The sequence below is a fragment of the Delphinus delphis genome, chromosome X (genome assembly GCF_949987515.2).
Source record: "Delphinus delphis chromosome X, mDelDel1.2, whole genome shotgun sequence".
NCBI classification, from domain to species: domain Eukaryota; kingdom Metazoa; phylum Chordata; class Mammalia; order Artiodactyla; family Delphinidae; genus Delphinus; species Delphinus delphis.
The window spans coordinates 44,894,065-44,906,777 of NC_082704.1; the positions used below are offsets into that span (position 1 = coordinate 44,894,065).

Genomic DNA, 12,713 nt, shown 5'->3' on the forward strand with positions numbered 1-12,713 from the left:
AGTATATAAAAGGCCTATTTAGGTTTTCATTTAGATGTTTTATTTAGGATAGAAAATTATATTATGTGTGTAATAAACTGCTGTTGAATTATAATTACAAATATATCATCACGATATGAAGTTTTAAAAAGTCATATCGTGCTTCCCTGGTGGCGCAGTGGTTGAGAGTCCGCCTGCCGATACAAGGGACACAGGTTCGTGCCCCGGTCCTGGAGGATCCCACATGCCGCGGAGCGGCTGGGCCCATGAGCCATGGCCGCTGAGCCTGCACGTCCGGGGCCTGTGCTCCGCAACGGGAGAGGCCCGTGTACCACTAAAAAAAAAAAAAGTCATATCAATAAGATAATGTAAACAGAATAGTAACAATAAATAATACAGCAATGAGAAATAGCGATTGCCCTGAACTGTGTATTATAACAAAGCCAAATGACAGGGACTTCCTTGGTGACACAGTGGTTAAGAATCCACCTGCCAATGCAGGGGACATGGGTTCGAGCCCTGGTCCGGGAAGATCCCACAGAGCAACTAAGCCCATGTGCCACAACTACTAGGCCTGCGCTCTAGAGCCCATGAGCCACAACCACTGAGCCCGCATGCCACAACTACTGAAGCCTGCACACCATGATGAAGAGTAGCCCACACTTGCCACAACTAGAGAAAGCCCGCACGCAGCAACGAAGACCCAATGCAGTCATAAGTAAATAAATAAATAAATAAATTTATTTTTTTAAAAATCCTAAATGACTATATAACACTTAGATGGTTAAATTTCTCCCTTTTTCTGCTTCTTTCTCCTCTATTTCTCTTCCCTCTTTCCTATCCCCTATCTTTAGCTATAATATTCACTTTTTAGTGTACTTGCCAATCTCACAACCCCATTTCCTGCAATCCCCCAGCAGGGGTGGGCCCTAGCTGCTATATATGTACCATGTACTCAATACTGCATCACCCTCTGAGCCCAAGATGACTGGACATGTGGAAACCTTCAACCTAATCTGTGCTGATTTTTCTTCTGGGCCCTCCCCTAAGCCATAGCTGATCAGATGAGGGTGAATATTTACCTCCGGTGTGCCAACCAGATTCTTCTCCTAGGAATATGGACTTGTGATGCAAAGATGTGGGTCAGCCTCTGCTATTTGGATAAACCAAGAATATTAGAAATTCAGAAGCTGTAAGGAGGCCATGCTTTTGTATTTGCTGATATTATGAAAGTTGATCTGGAAAAGAGGTGCTAAAAAAAGAGAAGCTTCCCAGTTTCTTGACAGTCAGTTTCCAGCTACCCCTGAGATGGAAACTACCTTTTCTACCATGGGTTTCCTTGAGACACCGTGTTTCTTACAAAAAGTTCCCCTTTTTCACTTAAGCTAATTTTAGTGGGCTTCTGTGACCTACAACCAAATACACTGTAACTAAGACCCTTTTTCTCTTTTCCTTTTTCTTCCCCTTTTTTTTGGGGGGGGCAAACATGCAAACTACACACACACATACACACACTTACATATTCACACACATACACACCTATTTAAATTATAAGCCAAGAATTCTAGAACTCTATATGCTGGGTGACTTTGAGTCCCTATCCTTTGCCACTTTATCTTTATTCATTGCATCAGCTAGAATGTTTCTTAGGGATCTATAAAAACAACAAGAAATAAATGTTGGGGATCACCTGTCCCAAAAGGATTGCAATACATTATATTATTTCCCCTCTCCTCACTAGCCTCTCAATAAGGAATCATACTTCCTAACTCAGTCTTACTGATATTTCTGATTATTCACAGAGCATATGTACTTATTGAAATGAATAGTATCCAGTTCCAATGTGAGGACGGAATAGATACCTTGAAGCTGCCTGTTCTATGAGCAGGAACGTTGCCATCCATCTTGATGCTAGCAACATATAGACAAAGTATCTTATGAATGAACTATATGTTTCCCTTTTTATTCAGTTACAAAATTACAAAGATTGGAAGTGATATTCTGTGTTACAATTCACATGGCATGTGGACTTGGTAGGGTTGATTTTTTTGTTTTTACTATCTTGAAAATTGACTGATAAATGATCAAATCAATATGTTGCTCAGTTATCAAAGGTAGCTAAAGTACAGGGTAACTATGCTGTCATCTGTGAGTGCTATTGCTGGTTTTTCTAGTACAGTAGATTTAACTTTTGCTGCATCCAACCATGTAAAATTTGAGGATACTCACATAATATCATCTCAGAAGACAATTACCTTAATATCCTGGAAAAAAAATAAAGGTTTTACCAAGCAATGCTAAATAATATCAATTTTGACTTTAAGAATATAGGGCTCTAAAGGAGAGGGGTCGTGCTCGCTTCAGCAACACATATACTAAAATTGGAATGATACAGAGAAGATTAGCATGGCCCCTATACAAGGGTGACATGCAAATTCGTGAAGCATTCCATATTTCTGAGATTGGGATTGACACATATACACTATTGATACTACATATAAAATAGATAACTAATGAGAGCCTACTGTATAGCTCAGGGAACTCTACTCAGTGCTCTGTGGTGACCTAAACGGGAAGGAAATCCAAAAAAGAGGGGATATATGCATACATATAGCTGATTCATTTTGCTGTACAGTAGAAACTAACACAACATAAAACAACTATACTCCAATAAAAATTAATTTAAAAAAATAACATGTATCTTAACATATAAATACTTTGATATGACTATACTAGGAGACATAAGGAAGGGGTCAGATGTCTACTGTGGCTAAACTCTAGAAAGACATCAAAATTAAACAATGTGAGGAAAATTTGCTAAGTGTCAAATTATTTGTAAAGATAATGAGTGCAACATAAACCCTAAAAAAGGAAAAGATCAATTCATTCAACAAATCATTATTGCACCAAGCATTGTGCTCAACTCTGGGGTTGCACCTGAAATGATCAATAATAATTACATTGGCAGAGAGGAAGATGAATAGCATTCCTAACAGTGTGAACAACAGAAACAAAGGTACAAACAAGGGGATATGTGGAGCATATTTTAGGGACATTAATTAGATTCACTTGTTTTTATAGGGGAATTAGAAAAGTTGTTTACGTTTAGAAAAGATATAGAAGGCCTTGGAAACCAGACTAAGGAATTTGGACTTCACCTTTGCGGGCAGTGACAAGCCACTTGAATGGCAATGGCAAGCCAAATTTTGAGCAAGAAAGACATACTATCACAGAGTTTTAAGAAAATAAATCTGGTAGTGAAGGCATACTTTCAGGGTGTAGATGAAGTTGAGACTCAAGATAGATTATTTAGGGGATCATTGAAATAGTCTAAGTGTCAGATGATAAAGGCTGGATTAGGAAGTTAGCAGCAGATAGAAATAGGGAGAGGAAAATTTGAAAGGCCTGAATTTGAGAGCTATGATTGGATGTGAAAGAAAAGAAAGGAGAGAGTCAAAGGTTACAGTGAGTTTAAGGCCTAGGTGGCTCAAAAAAATTACTGAGTCAAGACAGGAATCTAGTTTTAAGGAAATTTATGAGTTTAGTGTTAAGCATGTTGAACTGGAGACAATATGGGGCCATCCAAATGGAATTATCAGACGGATTATTTAATGGTGAAAATGATAAGGCTGAGAATATAAATTCTGAATCATACACATAAAGTATCAACTATTGTAGAGTCTGATCCCCATGCTAGGAGACATTGGGGGAAATGAAGAAAGTTAACATAGCTCTGCCCTCAAGAGTTTATAATTCCAGTAGTATGCTAAATGCTAAGCTATGCTGTACAGTATTATAAGAGGTTAGAGAAGAGAGAAATAAATGTGGGGCAAGACAATCACTGAAGGCTTCTTAAAAGAGGTGGTACTTATGTCTGAACTAAAGAAGAGCCCGTATGACTTGTAGAATTTCTCAGCATATTGGTGAGGTTAACAATAATGATAAATATTTTATGATTTAATTTTGATAAATTAAAGAATAATGATAATCTCTTCCCAGCCAAGAAAATGAGTCTTTCTTCATAAACTTAGACCCTGAAGATGTTTGAAAACTAAAAGAACGTGACAAGGAACTTAATGAACATTAGGCACCAGGCTGAACTACTTGATAGCACTTTTTCTATCCCTTTCCTACCTGGTTTACATTACCTCGTTTCTCAGAAAGCTCTTGGGACATCACTACAGAAAAACACTTAATTCTCTTAGCTTGTGATGCAGGATCAGAAAAAAAAAAAAGTGTTACCTTAAAGGGTGAAATAAGTGACTGGAAAATAAAATACAATTCTAGCAAACATTTTAGAGTGTTTACTCCTCAGAGTACTAGGCTGGGTTGAAAGGAGGAAGCGTAGAGGCATATAAACATGACATATCCCCTGCCCTCAAAGGGGCTTGTGGTCTGGTAGAGATAATCATCTATACATAAGACAAAGTATATAGGATCAGATGGAAGGCAAAGGCAGCTCTGAAAGATGTGAACCGAAATCCCTATGATATGGTGTGGAAGGGTCACTTGTGAACACTGTTCCAGTGACAGAGTTCAGCCAGTACTAATTGGCATGCCACGTAAAATTGCAATGGGCTTATCAGTTAAAGAAAATGATTTACAAGCTGTACTCTGCGTTTTGAACTCAAGCATTTATTTCTAAATCAAGTGCAGTTTGAAGAAAAATGTAAATGAAGAGCTTCTTTTATTTTAAAACTTAATTTGGGGTGATGTCATTATACAAAGCATCAGAAATAGTCTTGAAAATGAAGAAAAAATTCTTCATAACTCACATTTTACAACTCTAATATTTCAAGCAAAGAGTTGGATGAAAGTAAGAAAGAAAGCGAAATTCAGTAGCTTTTTGGCTGGAAAAGTTTGGCACTCTTCCATGACTTGCTTGCTGCAAGAGCCAGAATTTGATTCAGGGAGCTGAAAGCTTCTCCATGCTGCTCCTGTGGCCCAGAGATTCTGGCTTTGGACAGCACCATCTGGACCAGTGTGAACGACAAAGTCAAACCTCCCACGTGCATTTGACTGACTGGGCAAATCAACTTCAGAGCAAGGACACAGGCTGCCTCTCAGGCTCCATCAGCTTTCTTCCTTGGTGGTGTGGATAGCTCCAAGGTGCCACTGCCATCATGAAGAGAGTAAGGCAGCTTTTCCTGTTGCCGTATATTGCAAATCATCCAATTGTGAGTTGCTATTTATCCCCTTTTTTGGCAGCTGTAGTTACTCAGCTTCCTGTATCATCCTCTCTTCTGTGAATCAAAGAGCTTTCCTCACATATAAATCCTATCAAGTGTCTTCTTTGGCAATCCCTCATTAGAGGAGTTTTTTCCTGATTGTTTTATAAATGGGTGTGAATGTGGCTAGTGAGGCTGAGCTGAGCCCCACAGACTGTACTATATCCCAAATCTTGCTTAGGATTTTAGTCTGTCAGTTATTTTAGTCATGCCTGCTTTTCTCTTTCACTACTCTTGACAAAAGTTAAAGTTCTGAGATCACTGCAATAGATTTTGAAACCAAATGAAGAGCTCATAAAGCCTATACAGTAATCTATGCTTCCATGCTCCATGTCTCCAAGAAAATCTAAATACCATCTCTAATGCCACTCTTGTTTTGTTTTGATTTGGCCCAAGTGATTTTCCACCTAAAATCAAGCTGAGAGAGGAAGACACTCTTGATTCTTCTGCCTGTCTAGTGCAATGGATATCTGCTGATGTTTTCTTTCTTTCTTTCTTTCTTTCTTTCTTTCTTTCTTTCTTTCTTTCTTTCTTTCTTTCTTTCTTTCTTTCTTTCTTTCTTTCTTTTCTTTCTTTCTTTCTTTCTTTCTTTCTTTCTTTCTTTCTTTCTTTCTTTCTTTCTTTCTTTCTTTCTTTCTTTCTTTCTTTCCTTCTTCTAAATTGAAGTGTAGTTGATTTACGATGTTGTGTTGCTAATGTTTTCTTGTGCAATACAAATAACATTTTCCCTTTTTAACTACCCCCCCATCTTAATAGGCAAAAGAAGATCTATTCCCAAACAAAGTTGGTGCTGTTGATCAAAAGTGACAATAGCATGCAACCTGCCAATTTGAATCCATTTCCAAAATACCTGTGCAAATTTTTTTATACCTTGATATTTCAAATGTAGACTAGTCCAGCTAGTTCACAGGTTCCCCAAATGAGCTATATGTAAGCATTTTGAAGTCCTTGAATTGTCAGCGTTTAGGCCAGAGAAAGCTCTAAGAGACTTTCTGCCCTCAGTTTATAAAACTGAATTTTAAAAATAAAACAAAAAGGCTGCCAGCTGGGTTTCTTGCTGAGCTGACTTTGCAAAAATTTGAGATTATATTTTTAACCCTAATGAGCTCTTTGTCCCAGATTGGGCAAGAATGCTCTAGTGAGTACATATGTGGCTTTAGTAAATAACCATGAAAATTTAGGGATAATGCCAGGTAAAATCACTTTATAAGAATGAAGTTAATTGTTAGTCTGAATCAATACACAGGAGAAGATAACCCACTCTGAGTACAGATTTATAAGTAGGTTACATGCATGGGAATGTCAGAAGCTAAACAATGTCACTAGTCCAGGATATGCCTTCAGGATTAGAATAGAACTAAAGATAGCTATAATCTAATCAACTGCACTGTAATTTCTCTAAAGAATGTGCCTATACTATATGGTACTTTACTGTATGGAGTCTATAAAAAGGAGAATTGGACAGAAAAAATTGCTTGTGTTAACTAACTCTGTCCAGGAAAGAAAGGCACAATATATTGCAATAATGATAATGATAATGATGGAATCATTAACATTATCATTTACTGATGCTTAGGTGATGTAATATATGTGAAGCATGTAGAACAGTGCCTGGCACAAGTACCTATCACTAAGTGTAAGCTATAATTATTATGAAGCTGTAATAGTACAATAAAACACTCTACAAAGTAATTTACAAACTTTAGTTTAAAATCTGCAGCCAGCCCACAACCTTAAGTGTTTTTACCAACCTTCAACCCTACTCCCTCCACACACCCAAATACCTTTAAAAGCTGGTCTTCCGCCATCCATCTAACTGCACAAGCCAGGACTAGGCACAATCCTGAACACCACCTTCTCCTTCATTCTTCAAATCTCATCCTTCAAGAAGTTTATTGATTTTATTTCACTTTGTTAATATATCTGTCACTAACTTCTCTGTACCTCCAGGGTCACCACCATGGTCCAAGCCATCATTTTCTCCTTCCTAGACTATTGCAAATAGCTTCCTAACTGGTCTCCTTGTGTACCAGGGGTACCAGTTGTGTATCCCTTTCTGCTATTTAAGCAGATTCTCCATAAAGTAGTCAGAGTGATCTCTTCAAAACCCAAATCTGATCACTGACATTCTCTTTACTGGCTTTCTATTGTTCTTACACTATTACTAACCAAATCATCAACTAGTCCTACAAGGTCATGCTTAGTCTGTCCCCTGCTTACCTCTCCAACTGGAAACTATACTACTACCACTCTTCTTCCATATGCTTCAGCTACATCGCTTTCTTTCAGTTCATAAAAATGTGTTTAAAGTGAGGACTTGATCTGGAAAGTCGGGGAAGTCCTCCCAGAGAAAATGAGGTTTGAGCTGAGGAGCTGGAGGATAAGTGTTAAGTTAATGGCGGAGCCTAGTCGGGTGGTGGTGTGGGGAAGAGGGAGAAGTAATTTGGAGAAAAGGAGACCATTCCAGGAGAAGGGAACAAGTGGCATGAGCAAAAGACCTGGAGAGGAAATGAGCTTGGTATGTTCTAGAAAAGAGTGTAGCTTAAGGGTAATGATCAAGAAGGAAAATAACACGAGTTGAAGCCAGACAAGGGGTGGGGGTCAAAGTGTGTTGAGGCTGTAGCCTACCATAAGGAATTTGCAAATGATAATAAACAAATGAGCTAAATGATTAGACCTTCATTTTTGTAAACTACAATTTGGTTCTTACTTCAAATTTTAAAACATGAGTTTCACCCTTGTTTTAGCCAAATATAAGTGTGTGTTCTTCACTAAGTCATCAATGAAGTCTGTTGGACCTGGCTTGGGTCTTCCCTGGTGGCGCAGTGGTTGAGAGTCCACCTGCCGATGCAGTGGGCACGGGTTCGTGCCCCGGTCCGGGAGGATCCCACATGCCGCGGAGCGGCTGGGCCTGTGAGCCATGGCCACTGTTGGACCTGACTTGGTAGCCAAGAGGTGCCAGGGTACAGAGAAAGGAATGCATTGCTGGTGGGGTTTCAGGTGCACTGGCACAACTGTGCAAGACAAGAACCTGGCCCACACTGTATGACACAAGCCAACTCTCTCCCTTTTGAATCCAATAACTATTACTCAACAGTTGAGAGAACAGAACCAACAAACAGCTTGCCTGGATTAACCAGTTGAAAGATGAACCTTTATATTGCTTTTGAAAAATAAAGTCGATTGGGGAACAACTTGGGGGCAAAGAGAAATAAACAAATTACATATTTGCAATTCCACCATCATGTATTTAAACACAGGGGCTGGAGAGGAATAACGTGTGGAAGGAAGGAGAGAAGGAAGAAAGGTGGGAGGGAGGGAAGAAAGGAGGGAGGAAGGAAGAGAAAAGAAAAAATAAAAACAGACTCCAAAGTTTTAAGTAAAGAGAAAAGGGCTTAAGTAAAATAGAGCATTTTGATTTGTTGCTTTTCAAGACTTTTCAGTGGAAGAAACAAGGATAAAGGAAAGTATCAAAATATTGTCTGAAAAACATCCCAGCATTTTCCGAAAAGCATTTTTCAACAAAGGCTTGAGACAATTTCCAATTATTCATATATTTTATCATCAAGAAGGGTAGCTTTGTTTTCCATATTTTAAGAATAGAAAGAAACCAAGGCACTGCATTCTTGTGTAGCATATGCAAGTCACTCTTAACAGAACACAAAATGAAACAGGTTTCTTGGTGTCTCATCTACCTTAGTTCACCATTATCATGGAAAATTCCATGAGGGCAGGGAGGATCTTATCCCATTGCCATTAGTATCTACCACAGAGCATGCCACATAGTACCCGCTCAATAAATATTTGTTAAATGGCTGAGTAAACCATTCCTCCCCAGGCTCAGAAGTACCATTTGCTCTTCATTCATTGTCTGGAGTTTCTACCTATAGAGAGCAATATAGAACTTGCCAATATCAGTGTCTTAGAAACTGAATACATAGCAATTTGGCAGGTTGCATTGTCCCACTTATGTTTTAGAAAGTAACTTTCTTCTTAGACATCTGTTTGCTTAAAACTCTTGGGTTTTGTTAATGGTAGTATTTAAAGACAGTTATTTTTAGTTGACATTTTCCATTTTCACAAGGAATGAGCCTAACATGCATGGTTGCACTACTCTGTCTTTGCACTCATATAAGGGAGGTCATGGGCTCTGGCTTCTGCTGGTGAAGTAGGTGCCTGGATTAATTTGAGTTTGGCTGGTCATGCCCTTCCAAATGTCCACATTCTACCTACCCTTCACACAGCAGATTAAGAGCGATCTCACTATATTCCATGCTAAATGCTACCTTGTTTGTGTTTGAATAATAGATTCTTTTTAGCTATCAAAGTGGTATACTCTAGCATATATTATAATCTGTTAATCCTTGTGTGAAATACAGATTGTTGACCTATCATTCAGATGGTGATTCAGTATATATTGACCTCCCATCAATGTGCTGAAGGCAATGTCAGGCACTTTTATACACTTTGCCTTATTAATCCTCTCAACAACTTTGTGAATAGGTGTTGTTACTCCATTATCACAAATGAGTAAACTGAGTCTCAAGGGAGGTGTATAACTTGCACATAGTCATACAAAGGGGCATTCCAAACTTCTGGAATTATTGTTGCCTTGGCAACCATATCATTCTTCTCAAATGAAGCTTGTTGTATTCATTTTATATTATGACTAAAACAATGCATATTAATGACAGAAGTATCTTAACATAGAAACAAGAAAAAGGGAAAAGGAAAAATAAGAACAAAAAGCAACCATAATAAAAACTGTTTAGAGACAACTGCTGGAAATGCCTTGCTGTATGTTTTTCAGGGATTTTTCTATGTATATTTTTAAGGAGTCAGACTTTGGGTAGTTTTTTTTTTTTTTTTTTTTTTGCGGTACGCGGGCCTCTCACTGTTGTGGCCTCTCCCGTTGTGGAGCACAGGCTCCGGACACGCAGGCTCAGCGGCCATGGCTCACGGGCCCAGCCGCTCCGCGGCATGTGGGATCTTCCCGGACCGGGACACGAACCCGTGTCCCCTGCATCGGCAGGCGGACTCTCAACCACTGCGCCACCAGGGAAGCCCTTTTGGGTAGTTTTATAACACTTTTTTCTCAATTAACAATTATGATCGGGACTTCCTTGGGTGGTCCAATGGTAAAGAATCCGCCTTCCAGTGCAGGAGATGGGGGTTTGATCCCTGACTGGGCAACTAAGCCCACATACCACAACTAGAGAGAGAAAACCGCACCTGCAACTAGAGAGACACCCTTGTGCCACGACAAAGACCCAACACAGCCAAAAAAAAACCAAAAACAAACAAACAAAAAATTATGATCATATATTATTCCAATAAAAAAGACTACATCATAATTTTAATGGCTGCCTTATATTCCATCTCATGGATCTGCCATAATTTATTTAATCAATCCTCCTTTTTCTATACTTATAAGCTGTTTCCAATGTTTTGCTGTAACAAATCATGCTGCAAAGAACTTCATTACAGCTCTGTTTTTACCTACATCTTTATTAATTTACTTGAAATAAATTCCTACAGTGGAATTTCTGGATCAAAAAGCATGCACATTTTGCAATTTGTTTGTTTTGTTTGTTTTGATATATATTCACTGTGTCTCTTAATTTGAGCCCAGGACTAAAGCCCAAGCCAGGGGAGACATATTTAAAAGAGGAAGAAATGTTGCCATGTTTCTCTTCTGCTTTCTTATGATTATCCAAGCCTCACCTGACTTGTTATCATCCCCTAGTCATCGCTTCTTCCAGTCATTTGCAGTCTCTGCATTCGTACTTTGCCAGTAATTCGCTTAAGACAGCCAATAGGGCAGAGCTAGAATCTGACTTATGTCTCAATATTAATGATGACTGGTCACAGGTAGCCACACAACTAAGGAGGCAGATATATAATTATTAGCATTTGGTAGCTAAATGAATCTTTCTGAAATAGGAACTTCTGAGTCCAATAATTCAACTATTTAAAATTTAATTCTATTTTCTTTCCATCTCTTTAGATTTATCTTTCGATTATGATTCTTGCTTTCAGTCACTGGTCCCTAATATATTTTTTTGAAAAATCATTAGACATTTTTCTTCTTACATTTTTTTTTCATGGGAGGAAATGTGTTTGCAGATTGTCTACAAATACTGTTCAGGTTAAATGATTTCATCCTCAATGTTGAAATGCAATTAGGACTTAAAATGGCCTCTAAGAAATGCCATATTTCAGTACCTGTGAGTAGAGGAAAACAGCCTATATTTGAAAATGAATTCATTGCTGACACATGAAAGGAGTTTATTTGATGCTTTCACATCTCCACTAAAGGCCTGGTTGGAGAACAGTATGGAGGTTCCTTAAACTAAAAATAGGGGCTTCCTTGGTGGCGCAGTGGTTGAGAGTCCACCTGCCGATGCAGGGGACACGGGTTTGTGCCCCAGTCCGGGAAGATCCCACGTGCCGTGGAGCAGCTGGGCCCGTGGGCCATGGCCGCTGAGCCTGCACGTCCGGAGCCTGTGATCCGCAACGAGAGAGGCCACAACAGTGAGAGGCCCGCGTACTGCAAAAAATAAAAAAAACTAAAAATGGAACTACCATGCAACCCAGCAATCCCACTACTGGGCATATACCCTGGGAAAACCATAATTCAAAAAGAGTCATGTACCACAATGTTCATTGTAGTTCTATTTATAATAGCCAGGACATGGAAGCAATCTAAGTATCTGTCAACAGATGAATGGATAAAGAAGATGTGGCACATATATACAATGGAATATTACTCAGCCATAAAAAGAAATGAAATTGAGTTATTTGCAGTGAGGTAGATAGACCTAGAGTCTGTCATACAGAGTGAAGTAAGTCAGAAAGAGAAAAATAAATACCGTATGCTAACACATATATAGAGAATCTAAAAAAAAAAAAATGGTTCTGAAGAACCTAGGGGCAGGACAGGAATAAAGAAGCAGATGTAGAGAATGGACTTGAGGACACGGGGAGGGGGAAGGGTAAGCTGGGACGAAGTGAGAGAGGGGCATGGACTCATATATACTACCAAATGTAAAATAGATAGCTAGTGGGAAGCAGCCGCATAGCACAGGGAGATCAGCTCGGTGCTTTGTGACCACCTAGAGGGGTGGGATAGGGAGGGTAGAATGGAGACGCAAAAGAGAGGAGATATGGGGATATATGTATATGTATAGCTGATTCACTTTGTTATAAAGCAGAAATTAACACACCATTGTAAAGAAATTATACTCCAATAAAGGTGTTTAAAAAAAAAAAAAGGTCCGATTGACTGGCGTCACAACCCTTTTTGGCCATTTCTTTTGTTAATGAGAAAGTCTCCCCTCTTTAGCACATTAATAAATGAGTGATCATCATAAAGGTCTAGACTCTAAAGCACAAACCCAGGAACCCCCAGATATATTTTGATTGCTTCAGGGCAATTCTTGTTACAATAAATAATATTAAAATACTGTCTCTATAGAGAGACAAATACAAAGAAGGCTGGACTGC

At 38.9% G+C, this 12,713-nt stretch overlaps 1 non-coding gene across 1 annotated transcript; it reads left to right on the forward strand.

Moving 5' to 3' along the window:
* Nucleotides 1-2,330: 2,330 nt before the first annotated feature.
* LOC132419128 (U6 spliceosomal RNA) lies at nucleotides 2,331-2,437 on the forward strand. Its single transcript, XR_009518135.1, has one exon. It is a non-coding gene; the product is annotated as a U6 spliceosomal RNA (small nuclear RNA).
* Nucleotides 2,438-12,713: the final 10,276 nt, after the last annotated feature.